The 15,748-nt window shown below is 50.5% G+C and overlaps 1 protein-coding gene across 11 annotated transcripts in view; it reads left to right on the plus strand.

The window, feature by feature from the left end:
* Positions 1 to 4,564: 4,564 nt before the first annotated feature.
* TRERF1 (transcriptional regulating factor 1) overlaps positions 4,565 to 15,748 on the plus strand; it is a 209,252-nt gene continuing 198,068 nt past the window's right edge. For 9 of the 11 annotated variants that reach the window (XM_070418593.1, XM_070418590.1, XM_070418596.1 and 6 more), the window contains exons 1-2: positions 4,565 to 4,663; positions 5,513 to 5,598. The gene's annotated coding sequence lies outside the window, so the exon portion shown is untranslated. Of the gene's footprint in view, positions 4,664 to 4,683; positions 4,749 to 5,012; positions 5,093 to 5,512; positions 5,599 to 15,748 lie in introns of those variants that run through there. The other 2 variants (XM_070418592.1, XM_070418591.1) reach the window with 2 other exon arrangements.

Raw genomic sequence — 15,748 nt, forward strand, 5'->3', positions numbered from 1 at the left:
ATAATTATTAACAACAATTTACAATAATTGAATAAACCTGATAATTAAATTTTTAGTAATTTTTTATATAATTATTTTATTTTTAAATTTTTTTCAAATTTATTTGAAACATTTCAAGCATTCAAAAGAAGTATGGAGGACAGAATAATGATCCATACTTTGCTAATCTTGTTTTACTTATCTCATGGTTTTTTGGTGGAGGGGGCTGAAGTATTTGAAAATCAATCCCAGACATACTTTCACCCACATTTTTTCATTATGTATGTCTAACAGGCAAGAACTGGAGAAAACCATAACCACAATGCCGTTACCACAGCTAACCAAATTAATAATTTAACATTTTTATCAAGTCTACAGTTTATTTCCTTGATTGTCTCAGCAATGTCTTTTTAGCATTGGCTTACTCAAATCAGAGCCATACCAGACCTAAACGTTGCATTTGGTTTACTGGGCATTTAAAACAACCTTTATTTACATGCACTTGACTTTCACATTAAGCCAATGGAAAATGTATGGTCCCAGTTCACAGGAGGGGGCTTAGAGAGAGGTTAAAAAACCTTCACAAAGTCTCATTGCTGATTAGGGCCAGACTCAGAATTTGAATTAAGATCTGCCCTAGTTCAAAGACTCCATTCCACTCCTTTCCCTTCAGTTCCCAGAATTTTTCCTATGTTGCAGAAAGGCAAGAGGGCTAGTGATTAAGACAAAGGGTTTGGGTTCAGGTTGGCCTGGATTCCAATTGGAGCAAGTTATGTAATCTAATACTCCACTTCTGTCTGCATCTGTACAATAAGAATATTGTGGTGATGATGGTTTGGGGCTGGTTAAGTAGGATAATACATGTCTAATAGTTAGCACAGCGCTTGGCACATAGATAGCACTCAATAAACCTTAGTGATTACTAGTGTAGAGGAGAAAGAGTCACAAAGTGTTTGCTTTTGTCAGTTTTAATACAGCCTGTTTAGGACTGAGGCTGAAGGGCTGGGAAGGGTAGCAGTAGGGTGATGATTCTGCATGGGTTGGAGAAGGAGCCCTGCTCATAAAGTATTAAAACAGGCACCCCAGGAGCTCTTCAGAGGCCTCAGCTGGAAACCAGTTAAACATGCCTTCTGAAGGCTAACCCGGCTGTCTCCACAGAGGGAAAACCAGTGTGTGGCAGACAGGATGGGAGACTTGAATTTGGAATCATGTGAATGCATCAAACCTATTCCCCCAAAATGAATTGCATTTAAAAAAACCTATTTTACCGTAGGGGTAAATGCTGCAAATGGATCTAACGATAATAATAATAATATTAATAATCCCCCCCCCCTTTTTTTTTTTTTTTGCAGTTCTAGGAGGACTTTGGTCATACAAGGCAAGACTTGCACCGAGACCGGGAATACTTGAATTTCAGCTGGATTAGAATTTCAAAGATCCAAGGTAATGTTTTCATTTCAGCTGTTTTCCTTCTGACACTCATTCTACGAGTCCACAACCAGCAGTCACAGATTTGGGATTATTCAGCCCCGGATTGTCTTCTAGCACAGGCATTGTTAAAGGTTGAATCTATTGGCTAAAGAAGGCTTTTGTATGTATTGTCTGTGCATTTCCCAGGCCATTTTTGATGCTTACATCGGTTAAGACTCTGGGGACCTAATTTTCTAGAGTCTTTGGGAGGGGGCACATAAGCCCACACACAAATAATCAAGAACTTGCCTAGATACTGTTCTAAGGTCTTTACAACTCAAACCTTATAACACTACACTGTCGGTACCATTATACCGCTCTTACTTTCAAAGAAACAGAACCAAGTACGATTAGGTAACTTGTTCAAAATGAGCCTGCACAACTAACCATTAGGCCACACTACCTCTCTGTTGGCAGTGGGCCAATCACGGAGGCGTTCTTTGAAGACGGTACAAGCATCCTTGGCTGTGCAGCAGCAATACCCTGAGTCCCATAGCCCCAATCCACCTCTGCAGGTTTTGGTTTAGGAGCAGGAAAGACCAGGGTGTGAATTTCCGCCTTGACCTCAGGCAATGTACTTACTCGCTGTCAGCGTCAGGTTCTTTATCTGTGCCAGGGCGGAGCTTAGATTAAAAGACCTCTCCTCGCTTTACGCGTGTGTGGGTGTGTGCAGGGGGCGGGAGGTGGAGGGGCTGAGGTTTCTGGGCGGTGCGCTGCTTTTTCCAGGTCTGGAGGGAACGGTGTTTGGAGGTTCCGTCCTGGCCCACTCCCTCTCTGGAGGTCGGGCCCCAGGCAGCGACGGCGCTCCGGCTGGGCTATTCCCCCTCCGCTGGGAAAACGGCCGCCACCGCCGGGAGGTCTAGGGTGGGCCTTTTCCTCCGAGGGAGTTAGGGATGACTGTGTCCTCAGGACGGCTTCTTGGAGGCAGGGGCAGTTGAGTCGAGCCCAGAAGGTCCAGCAGGAGTCAGTAAGAAGAGGTGGAAGGGGAAGGGTGAGCGTCCCCCACCCCACCCGCAGCCGCAGAACAAAGAAGCGCGGCGGCTTACAGTAAAGGAGGAGGAGCTGTGAGAGTGGAGAGGTCGGTGGAGGCGAAATCACACCGGAGCTGCAGGGCTTGGCTTTATTCTAAGAGCAACTGGGAGGGGTTTTGAGGCATGTAGTCAGGAGTTTTAGAAAGACTCCGGTAGGCGCTAGGGCAGAGGGGGTCGGGGGGGAGGAGGCAGGAGGCTATCCCAGAAGTTGCCCGGTTGGAAGATGACCGACGATGGAGGAAAGGGGGAGCGGGGACCTGGCATCTGAGCCTTTCTCAGTCTCCGCGACACTGCGCGCCATCCCTGGACTTTCTTGGCTTATGTGGCAGGGCCCAGAGGGGGCTGGGCCCCGGCCAAATTCTCAATGAGAAGAGCCCAGAACCCTTTCCTCTTCGGAGGGCTCTCAGGTCCAGGCGCCCCGGAACTGGGAGAACGTATCACTGTCGAAGACGGAGAACCGTTACCCCTCGAAATACACAAGAACCTCCACCGTTTTTGGCAGCAGCGTCCTCCGCCCATGACCTCATGCTTTAAGCTCCTATATAGCCTTCCCCCGCCCAGTCCACACCCAGCGCCGAGTGGGGGGAGGGTGGGGGCGAGCGGCCAAGATCTGGGTAGAAGGAGCACCTTATTTAACCAGTGTGACTTCTGGGGAATGGGGTGCCATGATCTCCCCTTACTGCAAAAATGCATGGTTTAACTTTCCCTCGAGCAAAAAAGACTCGCTGTCGTTTGCTCTCGATGAGCTAGATGCCTCGAAGCGGTCTGTTGAGCTGAACCATCTTTGGTTCACGTTTCCTCCGACGAGAAAACACACCTGGAAATGCTGGGTCCCAGGCCGAACCGACAGGCGGCCGCGCTGTCGCGGGACCCCGGGCCGTCCTGTTCTCGCCCTCCTGGCGCCGCCGAGGTTTGAACCCCCGGCTCGCCTTTCAGCCCGCGCCCTGCCCCCTGCTCGCAGCTGCTCTCGGTTTGGGTGCAGCGGTTTCCCCCGCAGAGGAGGAGGAGCAGGCAGCGCGAGGAGCGGCTCCGGCTCGGGTTTCTGCACCAATGCCGAGCGGCCCCGGGCGGCCCCCGGCGGCCGTCCCTCCTCCCCGGCACCACGTTCCACAGTCATGGCGCGCGAGGAGGGGCGAGCGCGCTCCGCGGCAGCACCCGCACCCCCTCCCCTCAGCTGCCCGGCCCGGCCCCTCTCCTAGGCAACCTCCCTCCCCGGCCTGCTGCGCGGCGGAGATGGAGACCCCTCCCCAGAGAGCTGCGTTTCCAGCGCCGCCTGCAGCACCCGCTCCCCGCCCCCATCGGGGCGGAGGAATGGAGCCGCGCGCTTCGCGAATCTCCAGCCCCTTCCCCGGAGCGCCGGCCTCTCTCCCAGCCCCACCGAAGCCGGGGTGCAGTGCGGGGGGGAGAGGGGGAGTAGGTGCAGGCCGGCTCCCCGCAGCCCACCTCGACCATGGCATCTTTGCAACCCCTTTAACAAAATAAACCCCGAACCCAAAGCCCAGTCGTTAGACTGCAAAGCGCGTTACAATAACCGGGACGGCTACGCAGGAAGCAATCCTGCACTGGTCCGGGTCTAAGGCGGCAGCTTCCCGGCCGCGCCGCCTTCTCCTGGGCCTCGATTTTCCGGCCACGCCGGAGAGTCCGCCACATCTCGATTTGCAGACAGGTCCCGCGCGGCGCCCCAACGCGGTCCTCGCCCCCCGCCCCATCCTGGTCCAGACTCTCTCCAGCCTACAAAAGGTGCCACCTCATGCACATGCAGAGCAAACAAATAAGGTCGGCAGCGCGATGCCGGGAACGCTGCGAACAATGCATGGGGCGGCCCGCGACCGCCGAAGCGAGGCGCCCCGGGGGACACGGGGCGCGGGCGGGGGCCGCGGCGTAGGACCCGCCGGCCGGGCGCTGGACACCTTACTTCCTGCTTCCCCGCCCGCGGCCAGACCCAGCTCTGCGGAGGGATATCTCTCCCCTCTTCTGTCCCCCTCTCTCCCTTCCTCCGCCCTCCCCCCTTTTTTGCTTCTGCTCCCCCCCACGCCCCCCCCCCCACCCCCCACCACCCCGCCTTTCTCTTTTTGCAAGAAAATAATTTGACAGTCGATTTGCTGACAGGGGAGGAATTTGCATCCTGGATTAAAAAAAAAAAAAAAAAAAGACCGAGAGGAGCTTGGGAACGGTTGCTAGGGGTGGGTAAAGGGTGAAAAAAGGGGGGCGCCGGGGAGCAGATAAGGAGGGTTAAGGGAGGGGCGAGGATGGGGAGCAATGCAAAAGGTAAGGCCAGGTTACCGCGGCTCGGCCCCGAGTGGGCTGCGGCCGGGGGAGGGGCGAGAGATACATATGTATTTCTGTCTTCTTAGCACACCCCCTTCCCTAAGCGATGGCTGAGAGGCGGTGCATGCAGAAGGGGAGTAAGTTTCCTGAAGGGGAGGGTGGATGCACGCGCGCGGCCCCGCGCTGCAAATTTCCACCGGGGAGGGAGAGTGGCTGGATGCGGAGAGTTTGGAGTTGCTTGCGGCGGAGGGCAGGAAGGGGAGCAGGGCCGGGAAGGGGGTTGGCGGGCGCTATCTCTGGGAGTAAGTTTCCAGGATCAGGAGAGCCTGCACGCTTGCTCGCCAGTAAGTTTCTGGCCGGGGAGGGCGAGTGGGGAGGAGGAGAGGGAGGGGTGCATGTATATAGAAGGGGGGAGGGGGGGAGCAGATTTCCTGCGGGGAGGCTGAATGCATATGGAGAGTAGATTTCCTGAAGGGAGGGTGGAGGCATAGACGGACCGAGTAAGTTTCTTGCTCGGGTGGCGGCGGAGGTGGTGGGTTGGTGCTTTGGTAACGCTGAGCTTCCTACCGGGGTTGGGGAGCACGCTGTTGGGTGGGGGTGGGGGATGAAGGGCCGGGTTCCCTGCTGGGGAGAGGGGCTTGCATCTGGGGAGTATGTTTCCTGGCGGAGCGATATTTGTTTACTGGCTGAGGGCAGTACTGTAAGTGAGTAGCGCTTCGAGGAGGCGGCTCTGACATAAATTAATATTGAAATTACTCCATCAGCTCTGCTTCTCCCCCATCGCACCCCCCCAAGCGGAGACTGGTCTTCTTGTCGGATTGCCCATGCACTTGTTGCAGAAACAGCCAAGGTAGGCAAGAAGCTTATTAAGTTTCATTTTTTAAAAAAATTAGTTGGGGGGGATGCTCAGTGAGAAGATGGGGGAGGGGAAGGAAAAGTCTCCCCCCCCGCCCCCCACTTCTTTACTTTCAGTATGTTAACCGGGCCTTCTCTCTGCTTCCCTTCTTCCCTCTTCCCCCTCGGTGCTGCACGGCATCCCAGCAAAGGGGGAGGGGTGCGAGGGGCGCTAAAATGGGCAGGTCGGGCTTAAAGGGTGGTGGTGGGGCTTGCACTTGAAGGGTGTGATGCTATAAAGCCTTCATTCTTCCAGCCAAGAAACCGCAGGACCCTAGGGATGTGCCTTTGGGGGCTTTGGACGTGATGCATATATGTATATATATGCGCCTGTGGGCTCTTTGGGGGCCCGAGGACCCACCAGAAGTTAAAAGTGGCCACCCGGAGGAGGGAAATGTGTGGGGGGTAAACCTGCCCCTCCAGTCTTAACTTCAGTTTGGGAGTTGTTGCTGGTGATCTAAATAAACAGATATTAGAAAACCACCCATTCACTGGCGGAGGCCGAGAGCACCTGGCCCGTGGCCTCCGGTCAGCCCTGGGCTGGGGCATGTGCGCCTGCCATCCTTACGTGAAAAGAAAATGACATCCTGGTTCCTTCGTGGGTCTTGGGCTGGCCTGCGAGAGCCAGCTTTGTGGAAACTTCCCAGACCCGGCGGCTCTGGCAAGTGAAAGTACGTGTTGAAGCCGGTTGCTAACAGCGTGGCCTGGGCTGTCTTGGGAAGTGCGTGGAAGTGATGCTTAGGAACGAGGGATCCAGGGATGGCTGAGGAGTTCTTTAAAAAAAATGCCTCCCGGGCCGGGTGGGTGCACTTTTTAGCAGGCCTTGGAGCAGAGCGTTAAGAAAGGAGTTTTCGGTTGTCCCAGTTGGTACCAACCTTCGGCATCATTAACCGTTTCAAGAAAGCAGTCTGGCGACCGACCATGGGGTTTGGTGCCCACTGGAAGGATAACAAGCAATAGTACTCAGCAGTTTACCAGTTAACCAGCCGTCTTTGCTCCTCCCTGCCCGTTTTCCTGGTACTCAGCCTGCTGGTTTCTGCAGATGGGTGGTTGTAGGTCTTGGCTGTCAGGTACCTGGATTATGCTGGGAGTTTTAACTTTGCCAGGATAATTTTAGCACCAGAGGTTCAAACCCAGACATGCTTAGTAGGGTCAGGGAGTAAACACTAGACAGAGTGGTTAACTAAAGTTGGTTAAGCTTTCTGCAGTTCTGTAGCCGGGCTCAATTCTAGCAGGGGAAATAATGGGTTTAAAAACATTTCTCTACGTGTTACGGATGGACAGTGCTTTCTTTCCTTCCTGTTATCAGATTTCCAGATTGAGAATTGGTTATTTGGCAGCTTGAGAGCTGAGTTAGTTGGGAAATAAATATTGCCATTTATCAAATGTTCCTAACTAGGCATTCGTTAAACAAATTAGCTATTAATTTTCCCCTGCTGAAAGTCTGCGTCTGGTGGTGTCTATTGCTGAAAAGGTAAACACAATCTTTATGTGTGTTTATCCCAGGATAGTGGAATTATTGACATGGCTACCCTCGAAGCCAAGAGCAGTCATTCAGGTTTTTTTTTTTATTCTTATAGTTATGAGATTTATTTTATTGTCTTGCTTCGGCCATTAATCAAGTCACAGTAGCTTTTTTTTCTCTTCTGCTGGGAATGTTCTTGTGGTAATAAAGGTTTGAAGGCCCATGAATCATAATTCATTCTTTTAAAAATATTGTGGTGATTGTCAGGATTTGATTTATAGGCATTGATACAGGGAGTGACACAGCTCTTTGGGCCCCGCCCTTTTAGGCATGTCCGTTTTTGCCAAAGATTTGTTGAGAAGCCAGCTTGACATCTCAAAAAAAGAGCGCTTCCGTCTGCTTTATGGGCATTGAGAAGATTAATTTTGCAGGTTCCATAGTAAACACGAGTCTTTTCACAGCTTGGGAAGCAGGCTTCCACATAGCAGGCGTGTGTTAATATCACATAGCATTTATGTGAGCTTGCTGTGAAAACAGTTGTTCTATGAACTGTGTGGAAAGTGCTCCGTTTGGCTTCCTTTAACCCGCTTGGGCCTGTGGTTTTTGTTGAGGTAGGAGCATTAATGATAAGGGAGGGGACTGCTGCTTATATAATAAAGTGCGTGATCACAAAAGCAAAGCTTATGTATCATATTCTTTTTCCTATCCTTTGATGGTTGGGTTGGTCGTAATAATCAAAAGCATTGTTTGCTTGGGAAAAGTATAAGGATTCTCCATAAAGTTGATTAATCAGAAAGTATTGACGTTGTTTTGCATTCAGTGGTTGCCTCGAGTTTACAGTATTTGAAAAGTGACCAAGAACTTTTAAGGTGGTTTGATGCTCACAGCAGGGGGGAAATGTCCAGTGTCTAGCATTTCTGGACTTCAGATTTTTTTCTTTTTTAAATTAGGAGCGCACAGTTTGATCCATGAGTTACATCTGTGTCTGAAGTTCTGTCATTCGGTCTTGTGGAGAGAGCTCTCCAGAGAAGTCTCTGGAGGTCTTGACAGTGTCTTCCTGGGCCAACGGCCAAATTGCTTCATGGACTTGTGCTGAGTTGATTAACTTCCGTTTTTGTCTTCTCATGGAGAGAGTGGAGCTGTACCTTGGCATTCCAAAAAAGTCTCTTGAGTGGCCTGGTTATCTTGACCATCCACGCAAGGAAAAACTTAGGAAAGCCTGCCACCGACCGTCTTGGGAAAAAAAAGGGCATGGTTGATACCCAATTATATGTGTTAATAGAGAGTGGCACCAAAAATAATTTCAGTTCATCTTGGAAGTTTCCCCTGCAACCAGCTGGCTCACCTGTCTAATTATGCTTGGTCAAATCTAAGGTTAATTGAGCAGACCAGAAAGCCTAGTGTGGCTTTACCCACTGTCTGTGGAAAATTCACACTCGGGTAATTGGAATTTGGTGGTATATTTGCCATAGGGTTCATGGTAATGATATTGTATTAATGTCGCTTCTGGGATATCTCATATTTCACTGTGGGCATTTTTTTTTGGGCGGGGGGGGGAAGCTCTTGATGTTTTTATTGACTTTGAACATTCACATGTATAGTAAGGATCCAGACAAGTGACTCAGACCCCCGGCAGTACAAATTTGTGCTGATTGTTCTGCTCTAAAAGCAGTCGAATTCAGCTCGTTTTATTTCTGACCTCATGAAACTGTGATTTAGGGAGGAGAGGGGGTTAGGATCAGCTAGGATCTTGTGGATTAGTAATATTTCTGAATTTGCATGTTTAAGGGGAACCAATAAAATAAAGAGGATATTACACAGTTGCTTTCTTTTGTGGGGAGAGGGAGACAAGAGCAGCTGGATCTGTTCTTGGCATGCTTTTCAACGAGGCTACTGTGGCATTTTAAGGAATAATACAGGCTTGAGAACATGAGTTTGATTCCATGGCTCTCTTAATCTGTTTTTTATTTTTTCTGGGTTAAATAAAATACACAGCAAAAAGACCCTGTGGTATTTGATAAGGATTTTCAAGTTCTCTGGGCAGCTGCTTGTCGGGCCTACTGGTTAATTGGGGTTTACTGAGGAAATGGGTGCCTTTTGCTTTTTCCTCATGGAAGACAAGCTGAGAATGGGTGGGGTATGCTGAGCTGTTGGGCTTTTGGTTTAGCAATATTAAAACGTTTTTGTTTTGTTTTTTGATAGAGAGGAAGGGGGAAAAAGAACCCCTGTGCCTAAATGGCAGCGATACGTCTAGGCTCATAGACGGTAACAGTTATTTTCATGCCGTGGCTGACTGGTTTATTCATTTGGACATTCAGCATTTACTCATTGAGCACCCATTCTGTGCTCGGCCCTAAGTTTAGACGCTGGGAATATGTTGATAATTCAGAACAACATAATCATCTCCCTCTACCCATCCCCCACCCCTCTCCCTAGTTTACAGTCCAGAGGGGAGGTTGACGTGTAAAGGAATAGATATTGCAAAATGTGATAAATGCTCTGATGAAACCCCAGGGAGCGGTGACCTGGACTTGCTCAGCTAGAGCAGCCTAGGAGAGCCTCTCTGGGGACTGGGGTGGGAGAAGCAGACGGCACCACACAGCCTGGGTGGAAGGCCTTTGGCTTTGGCCATTGAAGAGAAGCGCGGGTGGATAACGGGAGGGAGAGAGGGCACAAGAGATGACTGACCAGGCAGGGCTCTGAGGGCCTTGAAGGGTTTGCGGTGGGAAGTCATGACAGTGAGAAGTGACACCCCTACCCAATGCATTGGTGGAGAGGGGCGGGTGTGGGATTGGGGAGCACAGCGCTGTGGCAGTCTGAGCAGGGCAGGGGGGAGGTGACAGAAGGTGGATGGAGGGCAGCAGGTGGGTGCCAGACGCACATTGAAGGTGGAATGGGCAGGGCTTGGGGATGGATTTGGTGGGGGGTGGGGAGGAGGAATCTAGGATAACAGGTTTCTGACTTGAGCAGTTGGGTAGATGGGTGGTGCTATTTGCTGAGATGGGGAAGAGGGAGAGGGAGGGGAGCAGAATCACACCGTTTCTGTTTGGGCTCCCTGGAATCTGAGATGCCTGTTGGACTCAATGAGATGTTAAGCAAGCGGTCTGATACACGAGCATCCAGTGTCAGAGGACTGGCCAGGCAAGAGATGAAAATGTGGGAATCGTCAGCCAGGGGGTGGTATTTTAATGCAGGAGACTGGCGGACATGTCCTAAGGCGCCTGGAGGGAAAAGGCGATGCATACGAGTGTGCCGTGAGATAAGGCCGGGAAAGTCACCAATGGATTTGGCAAAATGGAAGTCATTGGCAACTTTGCCAACAGCCTCAGTGGAGTGATGGGTTGGGCAGAAGCAAGGATGGAGGGGTTGGCCGGGGAGTGGGAGGCGAGGAACTGGGAGTGGCATGTGTAGACAACTTTTGGGCACAGCTTGACTCAGAAAGGGGGCCAGAGGAATGGAGTGGGAGTTGGAAGGACATGGGGTAGAGGGACGGGGTTTTTTGAGGTCCTGGTGGTATATTTGTGTGCTGATGCGAAACAGTGGAGAGGAGATGGTTGGTCAAGAGCAATGGGTTGGGTCACCTGAGCAAAACCCCTCGAGGCCTGTGGGGGAAGATGGGCTTTTCTCGGAGGAGGGACACTTCCTCCGTGTGGCCAGAGAGCAGGTGCAGGTGCGGGAAGGTGAGGGAGCTGCGCTGGGGCCCTGAGGTGCTCTGCCTCTCCGGGCTGAGGCCGCACCCGCCCTGGGAAGGGCTTTGGGCTCAGGACTTGAGTCCTACCGGAGCCTGCAAGGGTTAAGACTGCATCAGAAAATTGTGCTGCATTTTTTTTTTTTTTTTTTTTTTTTTTTGAGCATTTGACTGCATTACTGAGCAGCACAGAGGAAAGAGCAGACTCTTTTGCTTGGAAAAGAGTCTTCAGTTAAAGTAATTTGGGCCTCACCTTAGATTTATTTGAGAACTACGATTGGAAAAAGACCTCCATGATGTTCAGCCCTGTTCTAAAGTTGGTGGGCACTGCGTCATATGTTTTGAACAAGAAGCTCCAGAAAAAAAGGGCAGAGATCTGCCTCTCCTTGAGGCTGCCTTTCACAAAAAATATGCCATCGACTGCCCGCCCCTGTGCCAAGCATGGGGTCTGCATGGGAGGTGGGTGGGGGAGGAGAGAGAGTCAGAAGACCCCGGGTGCGGTCCAGCTCCATCTTTGCTCTGGACAAGTGGGCCTCTGAGCCTGTCTCCACATCTGCAGAAGGAGGGTGATGAGGGTGATACCATCTGTCGCCTCCCTCCTCAGACTTGTGAGGATGGGATCAGATAATGTACGGAAAGTGCTATGTAAACTGTAGCAGGCAGCAGCGAGGTGAATTGAACTTCAGCCAGATCTTCTTCTCAGATACAAAAACCTGACAACCAATGAAACCCGTCCCTGAACTCCCCAAAGCGTCTACTAAAAGCTGTTCACCGTGTTCACTCCCATTTATGTTTCCCCCTCGAAGCTACTTTCTATTTGGGGTTTTCAAGGCCTCTGTGATCCCTTTGGCGAAACTGATCTCACTGCTGGAAGGCAGGCATCAGAATGCGGGCTGGGAAAGGTCAGTCAGTAGAGGTTCAAACTCTGATTCCATATTTAGAACCTGAGACCTGTCCACCCAAAGGGCCAGACTTACTTGGTTTGTGAACTGGGTGCAGGGGAACCTTGAACCTACCCGAGAAGCCTGGCTGGGGTCCCCTGGCTGGGGTCCCCTGCTGTGAGCGGTCTTCGTTTGGCTCAGCGTTTGTTTTTTGCAAATGAAAACTGTTGTGTATACTGACTCTACCTACATAACAGTCCTTCAGCCTTTAGTCTTACTGTGTATGCTGGGAAGTCATTTCCAGTTTTAAAAAATAGCCCATGCCCTAGCCAGTTTGGCTCAGTGGACAGAGCGGCAAAGGGTCCCAGGTTTGCTTCTGGTCAAGGGCATGGACCTCCGTGGCAGGCTCCTCCCTGGCCTGGGCCCTGGTCGGGGCACGTGCAGGAGGCAACCAATTGATGTGTTTCTCTCACATTGATGTTTCTCTCTATCTCTTCCACTCTCTCTAAAAAAAAAAAAATCAATGGAAAAATATACTCGGGGGAGGATTAACAACAATAACAAAAATAAAAAGTAGCCCCTACTTTCCCTTAATCAGACCCTGGCATCTGCTCAGCAGGGTGAGGCTCTCCTTCTTTCTTTCTACATTAATTTTTATCATGAAAAATCTTCAAACGTATTCAAAAGCAGACAGTAGGACAATGAAATCCCTCGTGCCCCTCACCTGGATTCGGCGGGGAGGCAGCTTTTGCACACCTGTGGGTAACAGGACCTTCTGGATTTATTTGTGTAATAAATACAAGTTGTCATTTTTGAGGGCTCAGTGGAACCGATATCAGTCTGGTTTCACAGAGAGGGGAAAACAAACAGCAAAAAATCAGAGAGGGAGGAAATGGGTGCCGCCATTGAAATACCTAGTGTTTACCTAGGTCCAAAGCCTCTTTGACTTGTCCTATTTTATCGGTGTCTTGCGACAACCGTAGGAGGTAGATATTATTCCCATTTTACAGCCGAGGAAAGTGAGGCTCAAGAAGTAGAATTGAAAAAATATAAATAAGCGATGAACCTGGATTCCTATGACCGGCCAGCTTTCAAAGCCCGGGTTTAATGCCCAGAATTTAAATGGTCTCCAAATTTCATTGCACTCTCAAATAGATACTGCTACACAGTATTAAGTAAGAATGGGATAGAATATATGTAAGAGATTATGGAAACCAAAACGTGCATCTGGGAATTTCAGGCTTATAAGTCTAGTGACCTTAGTTGGAAATAGATGATTTCAGCGTGTTTGGGGCATTACATTTTTAAAAACTTGAATTGTCTGGTTCGTTCTGGAGCACACAGCTTTAAGCCTGCCTCATAATTAAAGCCAAAACTTGACTTTAACAAATCGCATGGCTATTCTCCATCAGCCTCCTACGCTCAGCCCAGTCCCTTCTGTGGGGCCCCTCCGTGGAGGAACCAGGACAGTCCGTGGTCGTTTTTAGATAGCGTGGCCTTCGGTCTCCAGGCCCCGGCTTTGGACATACTGGGCCGTGGGCAGTGTGCTGCCTTGGAAAGTTTCCTGAGGATCTCAGGGGTCTTTGTCATAACAAAGGCTGCTCCGAGGGCTTCTCTTCATCTTTGGGAAGTTGCCTCCAACCTAACTTCTTTGCACAATTTTTTAAAAGGAAAAGAAAAAGAGATGGATTTGATGCCCAGGGAGTTTTAATAGGCGTGTCCTTTGAGTTCCCTCTGTTGTCATCACAGTGGGAGATACCAAGCTCCCTTAGAATTCAGCCAAAGGATGCCAGTAATTGAGGCTGATGATTAAGCATTGGGACTTGTTCACTTTTCTTTCTTTCTTTTTTTTTTTTAAATATGTTTTTATTGATTTCAGAGAGGAAGAGAGAGGGGAGAGAGAGATAGAAACATCAATGATGAAAGGGAATCATCTATCGGCTGCCTTTCTGCACGCCCTCTGCTGGGGATCGAGCTGGCAACCCTGGGCATGTGCCCTTGACCGGAATCGAACCTGGGACCCTTCAGTCCACAGGCTGACGCTCTATCCACTGAGCCAAACCAGCTAGGGCTTCTTTTTTAGTCGGGTGAACACATATGAGCCAAGGGGTTTTCCTGGGGAGCCACAGGAGGTAGGACATTTAGGGGTGTCTTTCCTTTTGAAGCGTCTGAGCTTCTTCAGAAACCAGCGTGAAAGTCAAACAACTTCACTGTGCGGACACTCATTCCTGAAGCCCTTCTTGGGGGCCCTGTGTGCCTGCTTGTGGGTTAGGGCTTTGGGGGTGGGCTGGAGGGGCAGTTCTCGGGCTCTGCAGCCCTGGGTGCTGTTGGCATACTTATCACTGGGCGTGTCTTCCACCCCTTCTAGGCTGCCCTGGGGAGGGCAGAACTGGGTCATTCATTCTTATGCCCCCAGCACCCAGCACCCAGCACCGAGCCTGGCACTAGTTACTGCAGTATAAACGCTCACTTTATTTAAGAATCAGCTTTCTGTTGTTGTTTTGCCTTCGGTTTCTCTCTCCACTGGCTGTTGTTGGAGGAGAAACCCAGGCCTCCCTGCCACCAGGGTCAGTTCCTGCAGCCGCTGAAGGAGATCAGACTAGAGAGAAAGGTTTCCTCCCTCTTGCTTTCGTGGCCTCACAGCCTCGAGCTGGGGTGGTTTAACTGAGCTCTGAAATGCAAATGCGGCCCCATCCCCCACCCCTTTTAATAAGTGACATTTTGTTAAATCAGTTATTCAAGGCCTTATCTATATTTCTGTCTGTGCTGGCTTAGTCAAAATAGGAAAGAGAGTGAATATTAGATTTCTTCCCGCCCCTCCTCCCTCCCTCCCCTCTGAGCAACTCTGCATAAGATTTCTGATAGGGGAGGGGCGCCGTGTCCTTGAAGAAGTAAATGCTGCACGCAGGAAAAAATGTGGAGGGCTTCGACTTGTAGCGAATGCTGTTTTTCAGCAGCTGTGATCTTTCCATTTTTCTTTTTCTTTCTGTTTTGATTAGTGGAACTCATTGTGCTCCAGGGTTGGGATTGCGTTGGGGGAGGGTGCAGAGAGAGAACAGCTTTTACTGGGCGAGCTTGAGTTGGGGAGGAGGTAGGGGAGAAGGGATTTATTGAAAATATATGTCTACTTCTGCTATGATAAAGCGGCGGGCATGTAAAAATGCAAGGGGGAAATCATTATTGTGGTAATGTAGGCAGAGCGCGCTTTCTCATTAGCAGAGCTTAGCCCACGTGGAGGAGGAGGCTGCCTGCTGCTTTGAGAGTTGGGGTATTCAATAATAGCAGAAACTCAGGGGATTGTCTCCACCCGCCCTGCTCACCCCCTCCAGCTGCCTTCTCCTTTCTTTCTCCCATCAGTTTGTAACCTTTTCAAAGCTGCTTGTTGGATTTCAGGGTCTCCTTCCTCATCCCTGCCACCCCAAAATGCTGTAAGGACGGTTTCGTTTTTGAAGTTAGAGGGAAATAAAATAAATTTCCTCTTGGGAACTCGAGAAGAATTTTGGCAACACGTGATGACTCAGAGATTGGATTATGTCCATCCCAGAGAGCACCAAGGAGCAGCTATTTAGGGGCTCCGGAATTTGCATATGGGGGTTCCAGATGGCTTGCTACTGTTTACGGAGAGCTTACGGTGTGCCCGGTGCCGTGCAGATGCGTAGCCATTCAGCCTCCCAACAACTGTAAGAGGCCCAGGTGATGCCCACTTTTCCCTTGAGGAAACGGGCTCAGAGCATCCCAGCACCCAGCTTAAGAACACGCAGGTGCCGAGTGGCGGAGCTGGTCCCCAGACCCAGGACTAACTCCAAGGACTGGCTCCTGATCATTCGTTTTGCTGCCTTTAGAAGCTGGCTAGTCATTCCCCCTGTTCAGATCTCTAGGTTCGGAAACCTGGGCAAAATAGAGCCACTGCAAGGCCGGCTGTGGACCGTGATGGGAGGGTGGGCAGGGTGTTCGCGAGGACTCATCCAGCGGTCATTCCAAGGAAGGTCAGGTTAGGGACACACATCTTCGTTAGAAGAGGTGAATACCCCGCCCCTGCCCCGCCAGGCCACTTGTGCATCAAGCCTTTATC

The sequence above is a fragment of the Myotis yumanensis genome, unplaced genomic scaffold, assembly GCF_028538775.1.
Source record: "Myotis yumanensis isolate MYYU_CA2020_CCGP unplaced genomic scaffold, mMyoYum1.0.hap1 SCAF_6, whole genome shotgun sequence".
NCBI lineage: Eukaryota > Metazoa > Chordata > Mammalia > Chiroptera > Vespertilionidae > Myotis > Myotis yumanensis.